Raw genomic sequence first — 27,221 nt, 5'->3', positions numbered from 1 at the left:
CTAATGTATATTTCTGAAACAGCCAGGATCACACTAATAAGCAGCTTTACAGTTGGAAAGTGAAGATAATTTTATTTCATCTCATCTTGTGTTAGGGGCCTTGAGAGAGTGATAAATAGTTGTGTTCTTCAGCTCAGGATATGGATCGCACTTATGGGTTGCCCAAGCATATCTAATCAATTGCCTCCACAATGAACTTCTCAAGCTCCTGGTAGAGCCCAGGGCTCTGCTGTGTTGTACAGGTCAGCCTCGCATACTTCATCTTGCATTCACTGCCCTGCAATTTACAGCAGATCATACATGTATTAGGTGATCTAAAGGGTCCTGCTGGCTTGTGACAATGCAGAGCTACAGAGCAGCCATAACATGCTCAGAGTAGACGTTTCAGTGTGCATTTTATTGTCTGGTTGCACTAGTTACCATTGCTTTATTGTTTCCTATTGTGCTTTTCTGTTTACTAGCCGAAGTGTGTGGGTTTCAGCTTTTCCACCTGTATTCATTATAGCAGCATCACTAAAACATGGTTGACTTCTCTAGTACTAAAAAATCTGTGTTCTTTTTTTCTTTTCTATGTTTTTTCTACTGTGAGGGCTTTTTGCTTGTTAAAGTGTTCTAACAGTCTGTTAGAAAACAGAATAGCTTTCCTAAAGAAACAGTGCTGTATTTCAGGTTTTCTTGCAGATGATGTGAAATTTGCATCGTGGGAGGAGGTAGATTTTACATGAAATGATTTTGTTCATGGCCTGGGTGAAAAGGAATGCTTGCTATTGGAGATTTTGCAAATAAGCAACCCCTTTTTAACCTTCAATGTCTTGATTGGGTTTATTCTTTGTACACTGTTCTTGTTCTGATACAGTACAATAGGCATAGAATTCCATTTAAAATACATAAAATTAGTGAAATTGCATACAGAAAGTATGAAAAAAATATCACGTCTCCTCAATCTGGATTATATTCAAAGAGTAAAAGGTAACTGACAATTTCACTGACAGCTAGGTAAATGGAAGTCAGCGGTCCTGAGGAGAGAGACTGGAAATAATCAGCATATTGAAACAAAACTGCAGCTGCTTATGAGAGCATCTCTATTTCTCAGAACCTTTTATTGGATTTCTTAATATCATGTCAGTAAGGCAGAGGGGAGAGTATGAAGAATAAGCTCATAATGTTCAAGTTCAAGCTTATGCTTTTTTATTTACCCAGGCTTTAAAGAAATGCCTTGACAATTGTAACTACACGGTGCTTTAATTGTCTGTGCCCTCCTTGTCCCAGTGCAGTAAATACTGCACTAATTAATAGTGCATGCAAGTAACATTGACAGACGCACACTGCAAAATAACTTCTGTAGTGACATTTCACCTGGCATATGGGAACTGATACAACTGCATCATCTAATTGATCACTGCATCATTTAGTAGTTTCATCTAGTTTCTATTACATATATGTAGCTGTGAGTGAAGGTTGATTTTGTCAAAGCAACTTCATGTAGATCCCTTTTCCTTTACTGCTTATTTCTGCTCTTTCATCTTAGCAAAACAAAACAAAACACCTTGTTAAGAAAAGAATTTAAAGAAATACTTAAATCCTCTGTATTTCAAGCCATGAGCAGAATTATTATACTCAGGAGAGAAAGGGAGATAAGTGCTCCATACCATTTGATTTGCGTGTGTTGTTTGAAGAACAGGGTAAGCCACAATGTCGCAGGTTGTGCTCCTCAGTTATTCCATTTAAATAAGAGTATTTTGCTACATGCCAAAATTTGTATCTTTTTTTTTTCTATGTCTGTGTAAAATGTACAACAGATAGCCAAACCTGAGTGTTCAGTTGCAAAGGAAACAGTAAAATGTTTGGTTGGATTGGGGTCTTTGTTTTTCTTTCTTTCTTTCTTTCTTTTTTTTAAAAAAAAAAAAAAAGAAAAAAAAAAAAAAAAAAGAGAATGTTTCATATGGGACTCTACTATTCCATTTACATCTCTTTAAATCATCCTAAACAAATTCTCCTCCTTTCTTCTAAAATAAATATATATAATTCCTGACTCATCCGTCAATTATTTCCCTTAAAACAATTTATTTGATGTTTGAATTCATTGCAATTTTTCTGTAATCTTCCAATAGTGAAACAGTGGGAACATTTTCCAGAGACCAGTAAGCCCTAAACCAATTTCACATTTATATTTGCATTAGCTTGCACTTATGCCAGAAAGAGCAGTCTTTCTTGTTGTTTAGTCATTCATTATCTTGCAAGCGTGGACCTGATGTACTACTTTGTGTAGAAATGCACAAGTAAATTTAGGTTTACGTTAGAGAAGATGAGTCTGAAGAAATACATCTTGCATTTGAAGTGCAATGTAATGAAAGTAGTAGTTCGCTTTATGGTCCCCCATCAATTCTCAAGAAAGCTCTGAACAGAACACAGAGAATCTGCTCCACTCCAGCAATAGAAAGGGATGTTGTATTTGAGAATAAAGTTGTCAAGTCACAGTCTTCCCCCTTTCAGTACATGCATCTTTAGAGTTTTGGTACTCAGCAGTAATTGTTTGAAGCAAGAATTACAAAGGAAAAAGGGACAGAACCCTTTTCTGTTAATCTATCCATTCCTTTGGAAGAGCTTAAATGTGAACCTCAAAACATAGATGTTATTCTGAGACAGCTCCCATAGCACAAAGAGGTCTTTTCTTGATCTCCGAGGAATAAAATAATGTTGTATCAGTCTTACTCAGGTAGGAAAAAAAAATGGGTAAAACAAACAAACAAAAAACAACAACACCAGTAATACAAATAAGTTGTAAGAAATTGCTGTATGAATTTACAAACACAAGAGCAAATATCAGTCAATACAAAAGGAATTGCTACAGTCAAAACAGTATGGGAAATGCAAATTTCCAAATATTTACTGAGAACAAAAGAAAAAAAAATGGAAACTGGAAAGAATGAAAAATAAAGATACGGAAAAAAATATCATATTTAAATGACACTGAAAATAGACAAGGAGGGAGATATATGAATACAAATAGTATCTGAAAACTCTGACACAAACTTTATTTAACATTGGTTAAAAGCATCAAATTTGAAAGATACAGGTGAAATTTTAATTTTAAGGGTGCATGAAGTACACTACTGTACTCCAAGAGCTAGTGGAGGACAAAAGGACTTAATGAAGTTTCAATGGTTCTATCAAAAAGAAGCTATTATAAAAAAGGCTAGGGAACTGAAAGAGATAATTTTTCAGGGGAATAATATACCAATATACCACAGGATCTCTATTTCAACCCTAGGAATGAGATAGGAATGAAAAAAAAAGTAAACAACAACAACAACAAATCCTGAGAGATAGAAAGATCTGCTACTTGTGTGATTTCCCCAACAAGCACTTTTTTTTTTGTATATTATGGACAATCTCACAATATGGGGGACTTAAAAGACAGAGAAATTGCAGAGGGAAAAATCTAAAAATATCTTCCATAGTTATATGAAAGAAAATCACAGAAGGTAGTAAGGAGCTCAAACCAGCACTTAGAGCTTAAATTTTAGAATGGTTAATAATAATAATAATAATTATTATTATTATTATATGGTATAAGATCCTTTGATAGAGAAACAGAGTTGTTCCCTTTAATTCTTTCAATGAAACACTTGTGCAAGAATATCTAAATATCTTCTTCTGGTCCCCATAGTGTCTTTTTCCTGATTTGGCAGTCATATATTTATATGTGTACATACATACAACCTTGTAGAGCTACACTGGTTGATAATTGTTTACTCATAGAACGTGCAGAACACTGTAATACGTTTCACATGCAGAAAATATTCATTCATTGCAGGAGTATTTCATATCCAAATAGTATGCTGAAAGCATCAGTGTTGTTTTGTCTTTCTATAATCTGCTAGCATGCTGAATTGCCATCTTAGTGATCCAACTGCTAGTTGTAATGTCAACATGTAAATAGTACATAGAAACAATAGTGAAATTTGTTAACAGTAGCAGAATTTAATTCCCAATTCTCCTTCCACTTATCTCTGCATTGTAAAGAGGTCCCACTAATGAGTTCTTTGTGTAATTAATCATGTTGACACAGTTCAAAGCACATGACTAAAATCTTGGTTGTGAAGTAGAGAGTTGGTGAACTCTTTGTGAGCTTACTGGAGTTTCAGTGAAGTTAATGGAGAATTAAATATACTGTGGGGTTCTTCTGTGAATACCTTATTTGACCTGATCTTGAGTTTGTTAAGCATCTAACAAATTATTTTACCATACTCCAGTCTTCACTACTAAATGATTTTTCAGATTGCTGCTGTAAAAGGTACTGATTATTCCCTTAACATTGTTGGAAATATACATATGCCAACAAAAATGTTATTTCTGTCACAGCTAAGTCCTACTAAATATGAAAATGGTATTTTCATCAATTAAGAAATAGTGGCATGTTTCTGATAGTTCAAGTAGATGGTGACATTTACACAATCTAAACTATAAATGTCCTAAAAATGTACAATTGCAAGCAGGTCAGCAGTGACATTTTAAAGATCCTGCAAGCAGAGTGGGATCCAGTTTTGTCCACTGGAAGCTGCTCACTTTACAGTAATTAGGCCCTGCACACAAATCTTTGTAGAATCCATGGACTCACCTGGTTTGGAGAAGATGAGGCTGAGAGGTGACCCTGTGATTCTTTGCAACTCCCCAGGGAGGGAAGAACAGAGGGAGGTGCTGGTCTCTGCTCCTGGTCACTGATGGCAGGATGGGTGGGATCAGCACAAAGCTGCCAGGGGAGTGTCAAGCTGGATGTAGGAAAAATACATGTATCTTTACCACGAAGGTGGTGAAGGTGGTACACCGGCACAAGCTTCCTGGTGAGATGGTTGATACACTGTGCCTGTCAATGTTCAAGAGGTATTTGGACAATGCCCTCAATAACACACTTTAACTTTTGGTAAAAAAGTTTAGATGTAGAGCTTAATGATATGGTTTAGTGGAGGACTTGTGGGACTTGTTAGTGTGAGGTCAGAAGTTGGACTAGGTGATCTTGGAGGTCTCTTCCAACCTAGATGATTCTGTGATTCTGTGATTAGCCCTGAAGAGGTCGGGCAGTTGAATTTTTGATGATCTTTGTAGGTCCCTTCCACCTAAACATTTCTATCCTATCCTAATAACGACAAAAGCTAAAATTGCCTAAAGCAGCGCCAGTCTTTTAAAAGTATTTGCCTCCTTTCTTCTGCATAACCATGTTGAAGTCAGTGAGAACGTCAAGAAATTGGTTTTATTGCCAAAACAAAATGTAAAACCTTGGAAAGTGATAAAAGTAATGATCATGTGCTCCATTAAATAATTTGAATATCAATCTTGATTTGATATTAAGCAGTGGGGTACGTAAACTCTGAGAGACTGAAGAATTACAGCAAAATGGTAGCAAGGAAATAAGGAAGCAGTGGTAATGTAGCTATAGACACCACAGAAATAGTAGTTCTATCATTAGAGTTTTTACAGGGTTTTTTGCCTTCTTCCTTAATCACAGGAAAGGAGAAAATTGATTTTAGAGAGTTTATCTGCAGTTTGTCTCTATAAGAAGGAACAGAAGTGTGTATGTTGATGTTCTTGCATCTTTTAGCTGCCAGCTATGAAGAAAGAGGGAGGGTGTCATAGATTTTGAGGATGATGAGTTTGACACTGACTAAACATTTCATTTCACAACTTCTACATTGGCAGTTATATTCAATTTATCAGGCAAACTGGGAATGTAATCTCAGTAATCATTCCAATATGTTTTTGTTCTTTCAAACTTTGTCAATTAAGAGCATTTTAATCATGCTGTCTCTAGAGCCTCTCACTCAAAACATTAGTTCAACATGATACTCTTAATAGAAAATGTTCTGCCTGAAAAGACAGGCTAGTGTTTAAAACGCACTGAAACCTACAATGTGTTATAGAGGCATTTTAGTGTAAGACAAAAATTACTTTCAAAGGTCTTGGGTTTACCTAAGAGCCACATGAGATGTCATTTGGATGTACTCAAAAACCGGTGGTATCTCTGAAAGGCATTCATGAGATTTCAGTCTCTAAAAACAATCATTGCCACAGCTTCTGCTTGCTTATTGATATTTCCCCAGCACCTTACATGTCAATGAATGATTTTTAAACAAATTCCTGTGAATGCTTACCACCCCCAGCAGCAGTTTAAAGCACAAATCTGTTAATTCTGAAGCTTGCCTCAGCCAGCCTCACAGAGGGCTTTTGCCTCCTACTACATTGTGCATGCTGCTTGACCCTCTGAAATTCTGGGGACTGTGCATTTCTCTGTCCCATTGGGCTGCTGGGCTCACTGAGTAAATCTAAGCCAGCAAGGATTTCTTCACATTTTTTGCATATGTTATCAGATGAGTCATGGAGCCAACACTACCCACAGAAAGAAAAGGTTTGGCCAGAAAAAAACACAAAGACCAAAACACAGCCCTGCACCCCAAGATGCTAAGTTTCGTATATCAGGTGATGATGTGGAAAGTTTGATCCCCTGTCACAGGTTATAGAAACCGTTAACATTGTCCTGAAGCTTCCTTTGCTTGTGCACACACCCTGGGCTAGCCTTGGTGTCTGGCATACTGGCTGCGGCTGAAGTAGGTTGCTCCACCAGGCTCCCACTAGTTCTGCCTGCTGCCACCAGCCTTGACAGTGGTGGTGGCCCTGCATAGCAAGGCTCTGCACCTTGCGTCTCCTCCGGCTTCCTGCCCCATGACTGGGAGGGGTGTGGGCTGCCTTGGGGGGCAGCTCCTCTTTGGCAGCATTTCTGCCCTCCTTCTTTTTCCCAGCAGCATGAGGATTTTATAGAACCCTTCTGCTGTTTCCAGAGAAGTCTGAGTCACACCCTGGTTTTTGAAAATTTCCATTCTGTAATGGGCTCTTTGGGCTTACATTTCTGTAAAAGTAGCAGCAGCTTGTTAATAACTGTAACACTAGTTGAAGAGCGGTTTGACTTTCAACTGTGGTGATACTTATGAAACTTCTAAAATGGCTAGGGTTGGTCTAAAAAACATGCACAACAGTACAAGATATGAAGTTAGAAAATATGTTGTTAGTTAAATGGCATATTGAAGGACATAGGTCTTGGCCATGGAAGTAAAACCCTAGATTTAATTATGTCTGTGGTGGAATTTAATAATTCCTGTTTATTAAAACAGATACTGCATTGAGACAGAACAGAACAATGCTGGAGATCAATTTTTTGCCTATTCATTTGGGTCATGATGATTTAGTGATTCCATTAAATGCCAATGATGCACATATTTTTAGAGGTGGTACAATGCAGCATGCAAGTAAGGTCAAAATCAAATGAATATTAAATGAAAATAGTACTAACTAGTATTAACTTGAATCATATGAACATGAAACAGTCTACATATTGTAAGTGTTAAAATAATTGTTTTCAAGCAGTGTAATGTTAGATGCATAAATATATGTATATTATACACTGAGTTTTCATTTACAGCAATTAAATACTACTATTACTGAATCATTTGGAAGAACAAAACAGGACCATAAATCTATAACCTTTATAATATAAAGGAATGGAAGGAAATAATAAGCTTTTAGCATTGAAAAATTTACTGTAGATAATTCTATTTTAAAATCTGTTTAAAGATCAACTGTTTAAATCCTCAGCATTTTAAATATTTTAATGGGTTTAGATCATGTTTTTCTGCTATACAAAAACACAATGTTTTAAAAACGGTACTTTTCTTACCAAGTAGATCCGTTCTCTGCTGTATCTGGCCCTCTTATTAATAAGTGCAACTTTCTGCTATTTTGTCTTTTCTCATTACTAATCCTGTAAAGCCAAGAATTTGACTTTATTGTCTTCAGGAGAGCCAACTGAAAATAGATCTTCTTACCATAAAAGAAATAGGAGACTGACTGGTTCCTTGTGCAACTCTTGAGGATGCATTTGCCTAATTTGAAGATTATTATATTATTGTCTATACAGGAAAAGTAAAAGAAAGCATTAGTCTGTTTTTGAGACATCTAGTTTAGTTTCAAAGATTCAAAGAAAAATTTAGATCAAAAGCCCTCACCAGGTCTTTTCAAAAGACTGTGGTACCTCTCTGCGCAGCCTGTCCCAGTGCTTAACCTTGCTCACTGTGAAAAGCTGCCTCCTTATACCCAGTGGGAATTTTGCGCTCTTGCCACTTGTGACCACTGTCACCTGTCCTGTTTCTGTGTCTCTGAGGAGAACCTGTCTGTGTCTTCCCTTCTGCTCCTGCAATTAGCTCCCTGCTGCACCTTCTTCTCTCTTCTCCAGGCAAAACAGACCCCGTGTCCAAAGCTTCTCTGCATACATTAGACCCATCAGCACCCAAACCTTCTCAATGGCCATCCCCCAGCTTGTGTCCCTGAGTGTCTCTTGTCCCTCCGCTGCACTAACCACTGTGATGCTATCTCTTAAGTCACATTCTGTTCCCATTGTTGATGTAAAAAGTATCTGGACCAGTATCAACCCTTGAGGAACATGGTTCCTGGAGACTTACATTCCAGATAGACTTCCACTACCTTGTGGTCTAGCCAATCCATAACTCTATAGTTTGACTACAAGGATACTGTGGGAGACTGTGCTGAAAGCCTTACTAAATTCAAGGAAAGAGGTCATCATGACTCTGCTTGTCTACATCCACTCATTTTATCATAGAAGACAAGTTGATCAGGAAGGATTTGCCCTTGGCATATCCATACTTACTACTCCATCAGCTTTTTTTTTTTTTTTTTTTTTTTTTCTGTCTGTGAGCCTGGAAATTGTTCCTAGGAGGATTTGCTATATAAATTTTGTAGGATTTGAGGTAAGGCTGACCACATTATATCGCTCTGTGGCTCTTCCTTCTTACTTTTTTTTGGAAGATTGATGTAGTTTGCCATTTTTCAGTAGTTGGGGAATTCCTGTGACTATATAATAGATAACAGCTCCCCAGTGACAGCAGCCATCCTACTCAGCACTGCTGGATGCAACCTGTCCCATTTTGTATTTCGTAGGTTTAGCTATATAACCCTAATAAGCATGAAAGAATGAGAGATGGGAAGGATGGGACATTTTGTCAGCAAATGAAGATTCCCAAATACAGGAGCAAATAATAATTGGAATAAACTACCAAAATAATTGGCTGATTATTAATTTCTTGAATTCCTTAAAGCAAAATTACTTCCTTCCTGGACTATATGCATTGATCAGACCTCACTAGTCAGGCTTAGTACCACACAAAGTGAGTCAAGTCTTTTGTCTTGTCTCTAGATTGCATATAAGATTTTTATTTATTTATTTATTTATTTATTTATGATGGGGTTGGTGAGACTGTAACAGGTCACCCAGAGAAGCTTAGGATGCCTCATGCCTGGAAGTGTTCAAAGTCAGGTTGGCCAAGGATTTGATCAACCTGATCTGGTGAAAGATGCCCCTGTCTAAAGCAGGGAGGTGGAACTAGGTGATCTTTAGAGGGTTCCTTTCCAACCCAAACCATTCTATGATGCTGTTACATATTGTTTCATTCTTGGATAGGATCTGTGTACTTGCCATAGTGATAGTTTCCTCAGAGGGAGCCACTCTTCAGTAGTTTCGATTTAATGGTAGAAAGAATGGAAAGAGTAAATCGGTAACGGCAGTTTATCTAATGTTATATAGAAAGAGAACTGGCAGATTCCACTTTTCAAAAAACTCCTTTCATTTTGGAAGATACGAGATCAAAAGCAAAGTACTTCAGCAAGCCTTTTTATAGGAAATAAGGCTTTACCCAATGTGTCTTTCCTAAACCTTTAGTGAACAGATGGGTAGCGATTGATTATGTTTACAATTGGGGCACTAAAGAAAATGTTGTCATTTTTTCCCCTGCTAGCCATTTTTCTATTTAATTCTTTGACAGTACAGAGGAAATCAAACTAAACGTTCTGTTTTAATTAAAATGAAAGTAAATTTATTAGTCAGAGAAATTCTGTGTTCTGTTTATGCTTGAGGAAAAAAACAAAAAACAAAAACAAACATATGTTTCTGCTTCATTGTTTGTCACCATTTAGCATGAGTTTATTTCTTGTTGCTTATTTGGCCTATAGAAAAAAAACATACTAGTGATATTTATCATTTTTATTAATTCTAAAGAATTCTAGTGAGCAATAGTAAGTAAATGGCACAGGAAAAGCACATCCTGAGCAGCATTCTAGGAGGATCTTGTTGTTTATGTTTTTTTTTTTAAACTAAATAAATGGCAGTCAGTGACATTTCCTAAAAGGAAGCCTATAGTTGGCTGGCAGAACTGGAGTGCTTCTTCAAGTGAAAACAAGGAGAATAATAATCAGTCTGTTTCTTGAACGTTGTTTCTATTTCTTCAGTTGTCTCATTGTCTGGAAGACAAGGTGGGGGGGTGGGGATGGGGGGCTCCTTCTTTGGTGATGTCACAGATTTATCACCACAGGAATGTGAGAACACTCAGTAAAATCTTATGATTTCCCTCTTGGTCTAAGTGCACTGAAGGGGGACACATTAACACCCCATCTAGAATCTCAGAACAGGAAGTATGTTTGAATATTCTGTGCCTACAGAGTTAGGAGAATCCTCATCAGCTACAATGTGGTAACACTATGCCTGAAGAATATGCTTCAACCTAGTCTTCTCATTTGACACTTCTAAATGAGAATGCTGCCAATCTCAGTTTTAGACTTTGGAAGCATCTAAGAAGTGTCTATTTTGTTCCTCTTCCTCTCCAGTTTCTTCCTCTTTCAGAAATCTTGGATTTATCTATTTTCCTGCTCTAATTGGAAACTAGGTTAATCTAGTTAATGGAAGCACTGGGATTAGATACTAATTGACTATACAACTCTGTACTAGATACAGTTGTCCCACAAGCTGTGGGTAATTTGGTAACTAAGAGCTCTGCTAAATAGTTCAGTAATTTTCAAAGTTCAACTTTGGTCCTGTATTGCTGCTCAATATAATTACAAAACAGAATTACTACAAATATAGTGCAAATTTGTTCCCTTGAGGCAAAGAAAGCCAAAAGCATTCTGGGTTGTGTTAGGTAGAGCATCACCAGCAGGTCAAGGGAGTTCATCCATTACTTCAGCTCTGGTGTGAGTTATCTGGAGTGCTGAGTCCAGTTCTGGGCTCCCCAGCCACACATGGCTGTCCAGTGAGTCACAGCCACACAGCAAGTCCAGCCACACACCAAGTCCAGTGAAAGGCCATGAAGGTGATCGAGGGATCAGAACATCTATCACATCTGGCCAAGCAGAGAAATGGCACTGTTTGGCCACGAGAGGAGAAGACTCTTGGGGGGCGGGGAGGGAGGGTTGCCAATACATATAAATACCTGATTAAGGGGGGTAAAGAAAAGGAAGACATAGTCTTAGTGGTGCCCACTATCAAGACATGAAGCAATAAGCACCAGTTGATATGTTTATGCATAATTAAAAATTTGCCAGAGTGAGGGTAATCAAATACTGGAACAGGTTATTAGAGAGATTGTGGAGTCTCCATCCTTGGAGACATTCAGAGTTGGGCTGGACATGACTGTAAGCTACCTGTGCTAGTTGACCCTGCTGTGAGCAGGGGGTGGACGGACTGAATGATCTCCAGAGGTTCCTTCTGATCTCAGTGATTCTGTGAAAAGTGTTTATATTTTAGAGTTGTTGATCCAGTACATTTTTGTAAGAAACAGTGATATGTTGAGCAAAACAACATCAGGGTTGCATCCTCATATTGGCAAAAAGTGGTGAAAGGGAAGGGAAGGGAAGGGAAGGGAAGGGAAGGGAAGGGAAGGGAAGGGAAGGGAAGGGAAGGGAAGGGAAGGGAAGGGAAGGGAAGGGAAGGGAAGGGAAGGGAAGGGAAGGGAAGGGAAGGGAAGGGAAGGGAAGGGAAGGGAAGGGAAGGGAAGGGAAGGGAAGGGAAGGGAAGGGAAGGGAAGGGAAGGGAAGGGAAGGGAAGGGAAGGGAAGGGAAGGGAAGGGAAGGGAAGGAAAGGAAAGGAAAGGAAAGGAAAGGAAAGGAAAGGAAAGGAAAGGAAAGGAAAGGAAAGGAAAGGAAAGGAAAGGTGTTAGGTCATGCAGAAATAGTACAGGAAAGACATGGGAGACTCTGATGTCCCAATGAAGATTCCACATTAAAAATTACTGTCTTTTTCATTATCCCAGCTTCAGTGTGTTTCAGCATTATGGTTTTAGTGGAAATGATGTTCTTACTTCAATAGTAATCTCGTCATCTTCTTGTAACATTTTAGAATTCTCATTTTAGATCTGCTGTTAGCCTACTGAATGTGGACTCTAAGAGAAGCAATTTCTTTATCTTGGTAAAGATAAGAAGTACATAATATGTCCCAGAAATAATGTCCTTCAGAATAATATTATGGAAATCTGTCTTTAGGCTGTCCCAGGAGCTTTTGCTGGTAAGTGTTTACCTACCTTTAAATAAAAATTTATTAAAGCTCCTGTTACAGTGGGGAAGAATGGTGCATCTCATTACTACTTGTAAGAGCCATCAAATCCAACCCAATATAATATTCATAATTTGAAATCAGACATGCTTGTAATCAGCTGATACATTATATAAAAACAGAATATCTAAGTAACTGTTTGCAACAATCCAGAAGGAGCCTTGACCCTTGAGGATTTAATATTGGTTGGTGAATGAAAAATGATTATTTTTGCCTGCATTAGTTTCAAAAACACAAGGGTATTTTTCTTACCAGGTTCAAATTTAATAGAACACTGCCTGTTGCATATAAACCTTATACAGTTACCAGGGATCACCCCCTTTTACAGTAGTCACTGCATTATATACTGTTACAGGGTTATACCATCTTCCTAGGAAACATCCCAATTAAGCAAGTTTCTTGGTTGAATGGTATCTATTATATATACATTAGTGTGAAATTCCACAGGACGGGCAGAAAGATCTACTGATGTCTGAGTCAATCACTTCATTGCCTTTAGCTGAGTCTTCTTTCTTCTATTTCCCATGGTGTTATGAGGCAGGGACTCAGGGGCTGAAACACCGCCCTGTTCCTGGTGCCCTTTATGGATGGATTATCTGTGCTTTCCTGCATTTGGAGAGGGACTGATTCACTCGGAGTTTTATGGTAATGGGTAGCAAAATGCCAGGTATTATGTTGTGTTCTGTCAGTATGTTTTACCTGTCATTTCATGCAATACTAAAGGCAAATGACTGTATTATCATGAGTTTTCTGCAACTGGCAACTGTTATTGGCATCATATATCTATGAACAGCTGTTGTTGTTTTATTAGAAAATACTCCAGTGATGCTTAGTGTAGAAGGAGCCAAAGCAGTATCAGCAGCATTGCTATTCCCTCTGCGATTAGTACTGCGTAGCATTTACTAATCTGTATTAAAAAATAAAATAAAATAATTTTTCTTAATCAACAATTTTAATATTTCATAGGAAACGTGTCGTTTAAAGAATATTCAGAGACCATATGAAAATTGAATTGTTTCAGTCCTGTTCCCTCTGAACATTTATGCACATTACCAAATTAAAACATTAAACTGTAATATACAATAGGCATGATCCAAGATCCCTACAGGAACATGAAGGCAGCTCAGTTTTGTGTTCATCCACTAAGCAAGGTTAAACATTTCAGTTCCACCATTTTATATCAGAAGATGTTTGGTATAAAAATGAAAAAAATGACTGCTGTAATCTATTAAGACTTTATATTCTGATAGAAATCTAGAAAAGCAGCAATAATTTGAATGTATTTGATTTCAAACTTAGTTTTGCATTTTTTATATTTTATTACTCTTTTTATATTTTATTACTCTTTTAGGTAGAAATAAACTATATGGTGATATGGTGCGTCAAGAGTTGTTGTGATGCATCATCAAAGGATAAATATTATTTTTTATATCCTCCTCGACATCTCTTAATTTTATTCTCTTTAGGGCCAATTGTTAATTGCAGTCATTGAAATATTTTCAGATGATAGTTTCTAGAGACCTGTTATAGTAGATCACATACAAACTTTCAAGAAAATGTATCTCTTCATGTAGTAGTACTTGTAAGAATATTTATTAGTAGCTCTGTTTAGATAAAAAAGAGTTTATGAAATAAGAGAAAAAACGATGAGAGGAAGTGTCATTGTTCTCAGATGTATTGCTGTGACTGGTTCTTATGCACTGCAGCTGAGAACAAAAATAATGATTTAATTTAGTCAAAAAGAAAACAACCAATTACACCACCAGTGTTAACTGTTATTTGTTTTCAGGTGTTGTGTTATTCCTCTGCATGTGTTGTGAAATGATGGCATGCACTGGAAGAATTTTATTTTTTTAACACTTTCACTCTAGGAAAAAGGGAAGCAGTAACTGCATTTTTAAGACTGGAAAGTTGCTGCTGGGAATGGTGGTAACAGGGATATTCCCAACGTTTTAGAACAAGAATGTGAAAAAACCTGGTACAGTTGTTGTCAGTGTGTGAAGGGAGGTTCTTGGCAGCAACTGGGCTAATTTTCCTCGACTGCAACCATTAGAGTACCTGCGCCTATGAAAAAGGAAGAGTTGGACTGGACTTAGCAACATTGTCACAATATGATCTGGACCGTTCCTAATTTATCCAGGGTACAGGAAATTTGTAATCTAAAATTGACCTGAATTTTCTCAGTACCTGATATATTAAGGAACCACTTTGTCTTTTTATAAGTGGTTGAATGTTAGCTGAATTATCAGTTTCTAGCAGTTACCTGCAAGATGATCAATACTTGTTTAGCATATTAAGCCACCAACAAAGAGAGACTGGTTTTGCAGGCATATCCTATAAATGATTAACTGGAGCGTGTTATCTGACAAAGAATTTCAACATCAGCAGAAGCTCACTTTTTTTTTTTTTTGAACCTGTAGAAGTTTTGCTAGCATACAGTACAGATGTGTGTTCTACTTCATCACTAGTTCACCTGCATTTCAGTATTGCTCCTAAAACTGTAAGTCCACACCCTCAAAGGTATAAATCCCGCCTTTTTTTTTTTTTTTTTTTTCCTTTTTCTTTTTCCTACATAATCTTTGTCACAAGCTCTCTAGCAAAGCAACTTTCTGAAGGCAATCTGCGAAGTTCTTTGTTTTGATACACTGATGGAACTGTGCAAGTCCCCGGGGCTCCTGAGGTGAACCTACTTGCACGGTGTTGCTTCGTGTGTTACAGCCAGATTTCCCTGGAATTCCTTTGTCATTACTGCTGCAGTCCCAGACAATAATTTCATTTTATAGCTCTTTTCATAAGGCTTTTTTATTTTCCCATGACAAATGTAGAGTCTTTTACAATTCAAACCGATAAAAGGATTGGCCTAGCATCAGTATAACCAAATCTCAATGTTTAGTCTTAAAACGTTAGCTTAAAAGAAATGTCAGAGTTCACTGAGGCTTTTTTTTTTTTTTCAACTTGTCAGCTTCTTCCTTGAAATGGCATAAAATTTTTGAGTTGTTAAGAATATCTTTGACTATTTTATACCAATTTAGTCTGCAATACTGCTCATAATCTATGCTAACGTTCTCCACTCCTGCCTGAGAGGAGTCTTTGAAATATTTAAATATGAATATGTGTGTACATGTATATTTATTGTATACACACACACACACGTATGAGAAGAAAGAACTGTATATTCTCACCTTTTAAAGGCTTTTCTGGAGCATCAAGACTTCCCTCTGCTTGTCATACCACTCATTGCAGAGGCAAATGAGCGATGACTTATGCTCTGAATATCTGGTGAATATTAATAATTCTGCCTTATTCACTGAAAATTGCTGAAAAAAAAGACCTAAAATAAAATGTTTTCCTTTTAGCTCTGTCCATGGATTCTATGTAAGCTGCACTTCATCCAGGGGTTGGTAGGCTGCAAGACTCATTTAGTCTCACTCACTTTGAGCAGTGAGGAGGTGGCTTGGCATAAATTGTTTGTTAAGTTAAACTGTACCGACCTTCACAGTCTGAAGGGGAGGAGTTGTCTGTTTTTCTCTTTTCCCCCTCAATATTAGTAAACTAACTACCACCTGGACAAGCAGATTTGAAAGTGAGGTAAAACAGTAAAATCATCTGGATAAAAGCAGCCCATTGCTGGGTCAGGAGATCTGGCTGGGAGCTGTGTGGAGCCCACCAGGAGTTCGGTGAGAGCATTGTGGAGACTCCACATGGAAGCCTCGATTCCTGCGCGCTGTAGTTGCAGGCCAGGGGACATGAACATAGCAAATGGAAGCAGTTGCTACTCTGTTCCTACTAGGAGCTTACCTCCCCGCTATTTCTTTCAGCCCCTTGCCCTGATCGCAAAACCATTTGTAACATAACGGGTATTTTGGAGCAGCCCAGAGCGTTTCTGTTCAAGAAGTTCTCAGAATCTAGCCCTGGATTTTATCCCATCTTTGGCTTAGGCCACCTCAGTGCCCGGCGTTGCTTTTCCCATCCATGCGATCTGGTGTAGCAGCTTCCCTTCCCGTTACTGTACGTGCCGGAATGGCTCTCCTCGCCTCTCCCTTCTCACTCCAGCTGGATTGCATACATTGTGCGCGGCTCCTTTTCGCTTGGACGCGGCCGCTGCCGGTGGCCTTCCTCCTCTTCCAGCCGGCTGCTCCCTGCCGGGCAGGGGTCTGGGGACGAGCCTGCTGCGTGCCCATCGCCCCCGGGACGCGGCCGGCACCTGGTTACCCGTTGGGGGCAGGATGCTGGTCACGGGTGGGCATCCTCCAGCCGGCCTCCATCGGGGGCAGGACACCTGGAAGCGCGCCGAGCCGAGCGGCATCAGGCGGCCGGCAGCTGTCCCGGCCCCAAGGCGCTGCCCGCAGCCGCCGGGCAGAGGCGGGCGCGCTCCGTGCCCGCGCTGCGCGGCCCCGGTGAGCGGCGGGAGCGGGGAGCGGGGGCGGCGCCGGGGGGCGGCTCCGGGGGACCCGGGGCCGGGGCCGGGCGCTCTCCGAGGACGGCACCGCCGACACAAATCGCTGCTGGCTGCCGGCGCCGGGCGGGCCGGGCGAGGCTCCGGAGCCGAGCCGAGCCCAAAGTTGCCGGCGGTGCGCTCGCCGCGCTGCTGCGGTGCCGGGGAGCCGCGCTGCTGCGGGGGGACCCGCGACATCCAGGTACGGGGAGGTCTGCACTCCGTCCGTCTGCCCGTCCGTCTGTGCGCGGTGGCTGCGGTCGTGCCGTGGAACCTGGGGGCTGGCGTGCGGCTGCGGCTGCACGGTGACCGCGGGCGGACAGGTTTGGGAGCCCGGCTCCTGCGCGTGTTCCCGGCCGTGCAAATCCCACGGCAGGTGGAACTGCGGGTGAGGAACTTTAAGCCTGATGTACCAGGAGCAATTTCAGGTGTGCTTTTTTCTTCGTTTTTTCCCCCCTTATCTCTAATGTTATGTGATAACTGAGGGCTGAAATTGAAAAAAAAAAAAAAAAATAGGGACTTGGAGATTTAGCTGCTTTTCACAGGTTCAGCAGTGACCCAACTTTACTTTGTGTAAAAGGCACTGTAAATAATGCACAGCCAGAAACGAATCCTCTCTCCATTGCCTCCTAGTCCACCTCCATGGTATCCTTATTAATGACCAAAACGCACTATGTGCCTACGGTTCACACCCATTTTCCCCAATTGCACTGCCAGTTGTCTGGAACTGAGTGTTTTTGCAAGCAAGGAGCTCCCCAGTGTGCCTTCACATAGTCCTGTACCTTTCTCTGTATGTGTCTGTGTGTGTGTGTGCGTGTGTGCATGTAAGACACTGTTTTGCCTACATGAGTGACAAGATACAAAGAGGACAGGGTACAGAAGCCAGTGACATGTAGCAAATGTATACCCCTGCATGTATTTCTGCATGTATTTCTCCTGAGTTCATCTTCGTAAAGCAGTATGAGCATTTCTTACATTATAATATAGTTTATCATTCAAATTAGGTCTTGAGAGAAATCCAATTTCATGAGCATCGACGCCCCATTAGTTTTTCATGATCAGAAGAAATATGATGGAGAACACAAGTAAAATTATGACTTCAGTTAGCACAGGTGATAAAATCAGATTTTATTTTTCATTCCAAGACACTAACCATAGATCCTGCATTTCCAGAGCTTTACTTCTGTGCTGCAGTCAATCATACACAGTTGTGAGAAAACACTGAAGCCTTCCTTTTGCAATAATTGTCCTCCTCCTGGATGACAGTAAATGTTTATCTTCAGGGGAAATATTAATTTAAAGTTTGGCATATGTTTGGTATTTTGCTCAGCTTTAAAGGTAAGTTGATTTATGGAAATAACCCATAGGCTTCCCTAACTACTCTACTGCCTTTGACAGATTTCATTTGATTTCATTTCAGACCCTTCAAAGGAAGACACTGTACTTTATAGCTACCTAATGCAAATTAAGGTGTGGCTCTTTTCTTATATGTGGACCTTGGGAAGCAACATAAAACTTTGCTTTTGTAACTAGTTAAAACTACCAGTCATCCTACATCCTACTTAAGGGCTCCTATAGATAACTCTGTTCCATTTCTATGTAAAATCAAACAAGCAGAAAAAAAAAAAAAAAAGCCACCAACCCACTCTCTCTTATGTGCTCTCTCTAAAAAATAAGCAGAAGCAATAGCGTGTCAGACAGCAGTCTTTCCTTTAAACAGGATCAGATCCAGTACATAAGTATGGCTTAGGGGGCACTGTGTCGCTCACCGAACCCCTTACAGATGAGGTCCAAAATTAAATTGTGCCCACTTGTAGGTACTGAGGCTCCCATAAAGCTTCGTCAGTATAGCAGTGCTGACCCTGCTAGTATGACAAAATGTCAGCTGAAGTTTCTATACTTCAGCCAGTTTAATTCCCCAGGCAGTTTAATTCTTTACTTCCTAGATTAATAAATGTAGTCATATAGCAGTTTTGTCCTGCAATGCAGAGACTCTAATACAACCACTTTGTTGGTGCATGCTGTGCTAGCTTGTAGTAACTAGTTCTGGTGAATATAAGCAATGTTATAAAACATTTGGGATAAATGTCATCAACATCCAAAATATGTGTGCATGAGTGTCTGGATGCTGAATAGAGCATCCAGACATGGATGCTCTATGCCATTGATCATGGACTGATGTTCCTTTGGTGCATAACATGTACTGAATACGCTTCAGGAAACAATCTTTATTTGAAAACAATTTTTTTTTTTTTTTTATCTTTTCCCTCTGAACTCTGCTTCACTTTATTCACTGTCTTGGAAAGGACTTGGAATTCACCAGCACATCTAGATATAAACACATTTAAGATGTAAGTAATTGAGTTGTTAGTTCTATAGATGGTTGTGTGGAAGACTTCAAATGACATCTCAGTCTAATAAATTCAATTTGAAAGGTATCAAAGATTCTGTTCCATGGCAGGAAGCTCCTGTTCTGGTGAACAGCTACACTTCTGTTAATGCAAGTAGTGCTGAAAATTATGGATGCTATCAGATTGAATCAAACCAGCTAAATACTAGTGAGTCATCTTTTCCATGCAGATGAACACGAGCTCCTGCTCAGACAGTTTACTGCTAGTTAGCTCTGGCAGAACTGCCCTACCAGGGGTCTAAGCTACATCAGCCATCATGACCCATTGTGGCACAGTTTGTTTGTATGCAGTGTAAAATAAAGGCAGCAGCTGACATGACGGAAAGGGGAGGAAATGTAGAGGGGGGAAAAATCAATGTAAATAGATTCTATTCATCTTCTTCCAGAAGAATAAGGTGTATATGTGAAGGTCATAAACATAAACAATATGAAAAACCCAAAATTGTCTACAAAGGTTTATGTAATTCAGCATGTGAGTTTTACTAGTATTTGTTCTGAGATTATAAGGAAAAATACCTTTTCCTTGGTCAACAGTGTGCTAGTTTAAAGAGAGTATACTCCAGTGATGAATCAGGATGTGCTGCTAATTTCATGATTTACTTGATAGGCCCCATCTTAGACAAGTCCCTGAAGCACACTGTAAGGTATAAAAGGAACACTGGCACAATAACTACAAGTTGAATATTGTGCGGTATTGTTTCAAAGAAATATTGCAGAGCCTAATGCTGAAGTGCTAGTGTGTCCATTACTTTGTAAGATAGTTTCCATTATAAACACAGTTTTGCCCTCCATTTCCAGCAAATGAAGTTACATAGGATTTGAAAATTCAATCCAAATGTTGAAGTACAATTTTTAAGAAGTTCCTTCAAGTGGGAGCCAAAAAGTCATGTCTCCCTTGAGGGAGAAGGAAGGCTAGCAGAACAATATTTTTATTTTATTTTATTTTATTTTATTTTATTTTATTTTATTTTATTTTATTTTATTTTATTTTATTTTATTTTATTTTATTTTATTTTATTTTTCTCCAAGAACAGGAGACAAACTACAGATGTTGAGATGATTTAAACAATGTGCCACTGTTTTATTATTATTATTATTATTATTTTGGCTCTATAAGTAATAGATAAGCAATTTAATGATGTTTTCACATCTGCAGTTCTTGTATACTGAAAATATATTTATCTGTTGCCTGAGGTTTCTAAAAATGGCTATTTCACATTATTGAGATTTACCATTTATATATATATTATTTTTTCATCTGGAATTACTTCAGACCTGGGCAGAGTTAAGACTGGGTTTATCATCATATAAAAGACAGTGTGTTATCTTAAAATTAAAAGCTTGGCTACTCACTCTTTTTTTAACCTGCTTGCTTATTTGAAATAAATATTCTTGCAAGGTAGAATACTTAGGTCACAGACATATTTTCCATCCCAACTCCACCCTGCCTAGGTTTCAATATAATTTGGTCAGTGCTTACATGGTCAATTTTTATAGGATGTTTGTGCAGTCTCATGTAAAAATACCCAGACTAGCTCAGGTTCTGGATGTGTTTCGAGTATGGGACTGTAGTGCTCGGTGAGATTTTTTGGTCTGTGTTGAGATAATCTCCTTTTAAAACCCACTGTCATTGGTGTAGAGCCTGTAAACTTGTGAGACGATTAGAAGAAGTGAGAGTCAAGATAGTGTTTCATGATGGTAGTTTAAGTAATAAGGGACTAGTTGGCCAGTTTTGTTTGAAAAATCCAATTCTGGGAAGTTTGTAATATGGAACAGAGTATTGTTTGGCACTCATAAAAATTGGCATATACATACACAGTCACATACAACAAAGTTATCTGAATGTGAAGTACTGCACAGTCAGTAAGACCAGATCCTTAAGGTGCTTTCCAGGAGTCATGTTGCCTTGATGTAGTGAATGGGAGAAGTGAGACTGACAGAAGGGCACTCAGTTCCCTAGCAAGCCTGCCAGCAGTGAGACTTGGGTCTGGCACGTCCCCATCCTGTTCCCCCTTTGCTGAGGGGCTGTGGACTGGACATTACAAATTGTCCACCCTCAGGTTCTTTATGGTCTGTGGTGGGGTCTTCTGCTTCTGGATGTTTGTACTTTCTGTGGAGAAGCCTGCCTCTCCCTGCTGATACAGGTGGCTTGAGCTCAAGTAGGTACCTAGATGTAGATGGTGTAAATACTGCCCAGCATGTCTTCTCCTCTTCTGGTATTCCAGTTGAAAACAACCAACTCCTGTTTTGTTGACTCTCTTTTTTGGTATTTCATGGTGCATTATGCATTGTTCTGTTTCATAATTAGTATTCATTGAGACCTTACAGACACAGTTACAGGTTCATGTATGGATGTGCACACAAACACATACTTTTTGGGAGGATACAAAGGAATGGAAATATTTTTTCTTTTTCTTTTCTTTTTTTTTTTTTTTTTCTTGAAAACGAGAAGAAGAAGAAAAAAATCCTTGATACTGTTAAAAACACATAAAAGTTACTGATCACATCAGCTATTCATTGACCCATCTACTTATTTTCACAGATGGTACTGTACATTTCCGTAATTACATTCAATGATTTATTTTGAATAATATTCTCTGATTAGATCATTTAACCTAGTGACTAATATATTGTTCTATAAAAGTTAATTATACATTTGGATTTGAATTGTTTAATTCACATCTTACTGTTGGATGGGAGAGCTGTGAATGAAAATCTTTTGGTCCAAGAAACTATCAAGTGCCTTTTGCTATCAATAATTATACCTTGCCCAGATGAAATATTGTTGTTCTGTCTTTTCTTTGTAAGCACAGTTTCTAGGGCAGTTGTTGAATGAGGCTTAAGTTGACATTTGGAATTGGGGTAGTGGGTTTCTCAGGCTTGTATTTCTGGCTAGGATTTGGTAAAGCTTTGTCATGTTGTTCTGTTAGTGGTACTCAGTGATAGATATCTTAAAAAAAAAAAAAACAAAAAACCAAAAAAAGTGATATAAGAGACCATCTCCATAGTAGTCTGGCATGCATTTGATATATTCAAAACCATTTCTGAGACCCTTTCTGAGAGAATCCTATAATATTTGTAAATTTCAAGTGTTCCTTTATCAGAAAACCTTCCTACAATTAGCAACAACTTTAATAGTGACAGGACAGGAAAATCATTACTATTAATGCTGAGGGTGTTGGAGTACGTATGCATGTGTTTGTGTATATTTGAAAGAGAAAAGGCTAAAAGGGAAGTAGTTCCTTTAGTTTGCTCACTGGTGAAAAACATTTCATTTGACTGTAAGGAGGTATTTTTAACGCTGATATATAGTATTAGCACCAGGGAACTGCTGACTCGTCTAAGTGTAAAATCTTGGCTTTCAGGAGAGGTGAAATAAAACTAGGGCATATGAGCAGCATCGTAGCATGGCAGCTATTAACTGCCTATGGGAACTGCCAATATTTAAAAATAAAAAGGAAACTAATTTACATGTGGATTACAGTCCTCAATCACTATTTCTTTTATGTTTCACATTTTGTTCTTTCTAATAAATAATAAGCCTTCTTACTGGAGTCATAAAAAAGCTAAACATCATTTATTATATGCAATTTTCACACACTTTGCTGATGAAGAAGATTTGTTACATATTTGCCATTCATTTAAGCACAGTTTCTTGCATTCATATTAGGGAATTTGAGCTTAGAGTTACTATCTTGCCTATTCAGCCTAGAGAGATCTTAAATATTTTTGTAATTGCATGGCAGAAGGTGTAAAATAGCCAGTTCATTTAACATTGTATCTTCTGCATTGACATCAGTTGTCTTGTTCTTTTTTTTTTTTTTTTTCTCCTCTGTTTTAAATTGTCATCCACATAAATTAAACTGTGAGCCACCTTCTAGCTTTTAGAAAACTGCTAAAGAAATACAGGGTTTGTTCTTATACTCATTTGTTTTCAATGAACACTTTGAAACCCAATGTAGCTTTTCATTAGAAATGTTTCTAAGTGGTTTTGGGAAGCAGGAAGACAATCCACAAGCAAATATATATTTTCAAGTGGTGCTCAACATTTCTAGCCTGTCGAGGTTCTTTCAGTGTCACGTGAAGTCCATAAAGTATTCACAGGATTATAGTTGATTCATACTAGATGCAGTGTTTGCTACACAAACTGGATTTATTTGTTATCCTGCATATTCTCAAACCAGCTATCATACAGGTAAGGTTCACAGCGCACCCCAGAGCTGCTCCAGGAGGCGGTGCGTGTGGTAGGAGGTTGGCCTTCCCTGGACTAAGGGTGTGGGTTGTGTATAGGGAGCAGATCTCACGACTGCCAGGGTGCTGTGGGTTTTGGCTGGGAGAGAAATGTTCTGGGTTGGGAGGGAACAATCCTGTTTTATGAATATAGGCCTGGAGGCCTCCCCTTTTCTGAAATCAAGCTCAAATGACTGCAGTGTTCTAATACCAACCATGCTTATGCTTGGAGTGACGAACACAATGTGGGAGACCTGTTGGCCTTTTGAGGATGGGTCAGTAGATTGATGTGTGTTATGGAAGAAGTAGGCCCCCAAGAGCATGGAAGACATAAAGGAGAATTTATGTAAGATGACTCAGCCAACAAGTTGCTGAATTTTGTATATTTTTTTCTGTGTTTATTTTCTGCCAGATTAGAGAACTGAATCATTTTATATGGCAGTTTGGCAAATTCCATATCTAATGCAGTGAAAATGGGGGGAGCAGCAAGCTGGATGTGGGGAAAGACAGACAGGGCCTCTTTATTTAGGTAACTTTTCTTTGACCATGTGGCAGATGAATGGAAAAGCTGACTGGAGGGATGTTCATTTTTACATGCCTTTGAAAAGTAGCCTTCTAGACAGAAGCTTATTCAGGAGGTTTGTAAATACCTCTCAAGCAATCCCAGCAGGAAGAGCTTTGTTGCCTTCATAAGCCTTGCATTGTGACTTGAAGACTAATGAGCCTGAGCTGTTTCAGACTATATAAAGTTGGGTGAAGACTGATTTCCAAAATCTATTAATGCCTGCTGTGCTACTGAAGTAGGTTTGGTTTGTGTTGCTACATTACTGTAGTGTATTTGGTTGGATATACTATGTCACGTGAAGAGCCTCTCTGTTTCCTAGTTCTGGACTGAGACTGAAGGGGCTCCTATTTATGTTTAAACAAAAAAGGTATCATGTTCTTGAAATGCAATGAGTTTACTCCACAGGACCATTCTGTGATAATTACTACTCATTACATTATAATGAACACTTGTTCTATTCATTGTGGAGTTTATTATATTTTAATGAGTGTTGTGACTCCCCTGCAGAGCAAAACTCAAGATTGTCCCTGTTCACGTGGCTCATTTTAATGGATGTGTTACACACTCTAGGATGTGTGAGAACATACTTACTTGCAATATATAGCTGTAAATTCGTTTTTTATAAACAGGATAGTATTTTTCTCAACTCAGTAAAAGCCTTCAAACATGGATGTTTCTAGTGCTTTGTATTTGTATTGCAAGACAGGTGAAAGAGGAGTGCATTTATTAAACTACCCTTGTATTAAAGAACATCTTGCAACTATTTTGTCTAGGACTTTAATTTATTCATTAAAATTAAAGCTCGTAAATTAATGTGATTTGGTACGTGACTCCCTCCAAATCTTAAGCTTCAACAATCAGGTTTATGTCTTTTGAAAAATATTAATAAACATTTAAGACTATTTATGATATCTATAAAGTAAATAGAGGAACTTTTAAATAAAACTGGCTTTTGTCTATGGAGGATCCTGGACATTGTGGCATCACCTTGTTCAGGAAAAACAGAACTAGCAACTGAATGCCATAAAGTTTGATTTGTAGATGTTTTTAGGTGGACAGCCTGGAGAATCTTTGTTGATTGCTGGTGATCTTGATGTGACACCAAAGCCTTTAATAGTGAGGTTCCTGGAATGTCCACATAGAGCATTAGCCCTAAAAGTAAACACTTCGCTCTTCTTCTGTATGGTCTCCTGATGTTGCCACTCAAGCAGCTTCAAAACAAGGCTAACTGTTCTTGAAAAATATTTTATCAACATTCAAACTTAAAATATGAACTGATTTTTCCTGTGTGGCAAAGTGTTGTTTATCCTTTATGAAACCCAAAGGCCATCTTCACTTTCTTATTTTAAAAACTGCAGTATTAGTAAATTGAAACTGATAGTTAATCAAACTGTATTTTTACTTTCTATAACCCTTCTTCTACTATGTCAATTTTATTTGAATATTTTACCATCGACAGATAATTGCAAACACGATTTTATTGGATTTATGAGTACTCAGCAGTTATTTATTGGCTAATAGAAGCAGTGTGTAGGTAAGGCTTACCTGCTCCTAGGCAGAGCATTGCAATGGGGGATGCAATGGGGATGTGGAGTCCTGCTGAGACCCTGCACACCCGACAGTTACCACTCAGGTGGGGAAACCTTGGCCTTCATTGCTGCCTATGATGGGGGCAATCATTGGTCTTGCTGAGTTTTTGTCTTCAAGCTCTCCATGGTTTTGTCTCACGTTTTTATACTTTTCAATGATTATTAACTACTGTGCACTCTACATTTTCTCTTCTGTCTCTGTTTTAGCTGTAGGTGCATTAGAGGTCCAAGTCCTTTGTTCCATTTTGGTGAAACCCGTAATATACCAGGTGTTAGAGAACATTATATTTGGAACTAAGATAGCCTTTGATTAGTTGCAGAAACAAATTTTAAATGGATAGTTTAAATCCAGTTTTACTCCATCCTTGTTATAACCATGCTGAACGTATTTTGTCTGCAGAAAAACTTAGTTTATGGACTCCATATAATAATTGTCCTTCTAAGCTCCTCTCTCCCATATATCTCATGCCAATGAAAAGAAGTTTTGTATACCTGATATACCATTTGGCTGAGTAATTTTAGCAATTGCTTAAAAAAAAGCAGTCAGGAATGGATAAAAGATATGAAATAAAGAATTCAATAAAGAAGTTAAAGTGTGTCATTTAAGAAAGAGATTGAAGCCTTTCTTTTGGGTATGACATGAGAAAAGAATGTGGTTAAGCCTGATTTTTTTCCCGCTCTTGAAGTATTATTGCAGGTTATTGAAGAAAAGGTGTCAATTAGTCAGCTCCTTTATGCCTCCTTGTCTTTTTCTTTTTATAAGAATGTATAGTTAGTTTTATAGTTGGCCACATAATGAAATTGATTTCTTTTCTCCCCCCCGGTTTGAGTTAGAAAGGAGTGGAAGTTAATGCAGAACTAAATTTGACTTTAGAGGTTATGTGGTCTTATGTTGGCCTTTTGTACACATTTTATCAATCAGAATATGCTGTAAGCAGCTTTATTTTATATACTGTAAGCTATTTATGCAGTGGGTATCTTACCCCTGAAGAGGATTACAGGCTTAGACCCAATAATCAGTGTTTATAAATCATTCTAGGATGTTATGAGCAATACACTAGATGTTGCAAATTGTAGCTATCGTACATTGAGCTTTGGCTTACCAGGGCAAAACACATTTGCATACTAAAGTGAATCACACCCTGAGCAGTACTCTGTTTAGGCCAAGGGCCTCAGTTTTCTATTGGCACTCTGCCAATAAAGCAGGAAGAATTTTTGCAATGGAAATGAGGTTTGTTGATATTAACCTTCTCATCACTAAAGGCATGGAGCTATGCCAGTGGAGGTTCAGGCTGGGTGTTAGGTAAATGTTCTTGCCTGAGAAGGTGGCTGGGCATGCGAAAAGGCTCCACAGCGAAGTAGTGACAGCACCATACCATTAGGTGGTGCTGGGTGGAGCCAGGAGTTGGACTCAATGATCCTTCTGGGTCCCTTCCAACTTGGGATATTCTGATTTTCTATTTTCTACCACACTGACCTTTTTTATGACTTTTCCATAGCTACCATTATTATCCTACTCCAGTGAGCAGGGGTCTTTGCAGCAGGGCTGA

General features: G+C 38.6%; 1 protein-coding gene across 14 annotated transcripts in view; it reads left to right on the top strand.

Annotated features, from left to right (window-relative positions):
- CDH18 (cadherin 18) overlaps positions 1 to 27,221 on the top strand; it is a 625,567-nt gene that overhangs the window by 301,659 nt on the left and 296,687 nt on the right. Inside the window, exon 1 of one of the 14 annotated variants that reach the window (XM_084508751.1) lies at positions 16,991 to 17,079. The exons of 11 other annotated variants lie outside the window; for them this stretch is intronic. The gene's annotated coding sequence lies outside the window, so the exon portion shown is untranslated. Of the gene's footprint in view, positions 1 to 16,990; positions 17,080 to 17,253; positions 17,306 to 27,221 lie in introns of those variants that run through there. 2 more of the 14 variants (XM_084508741.1, XM_084508738.1) reach the window with 2 other exon arrangements.

This window comes from Aythya ferina (genome assembly GCF_964211825.1).
Source record: "Aythya ferina genome assembly, chromosome: 2".
Classification (NCBI taxonomy): Eukaryota; Metazoa; Chordata; class Aves; order Anseriformes; family Anatidae; genus Aythya; species Aythya ferina.
The sequence above is the reverse complement of the archived record's forward strand: the minus strand, read 5'-3'. Positions and strand labels throughout refer to the sequence as shown.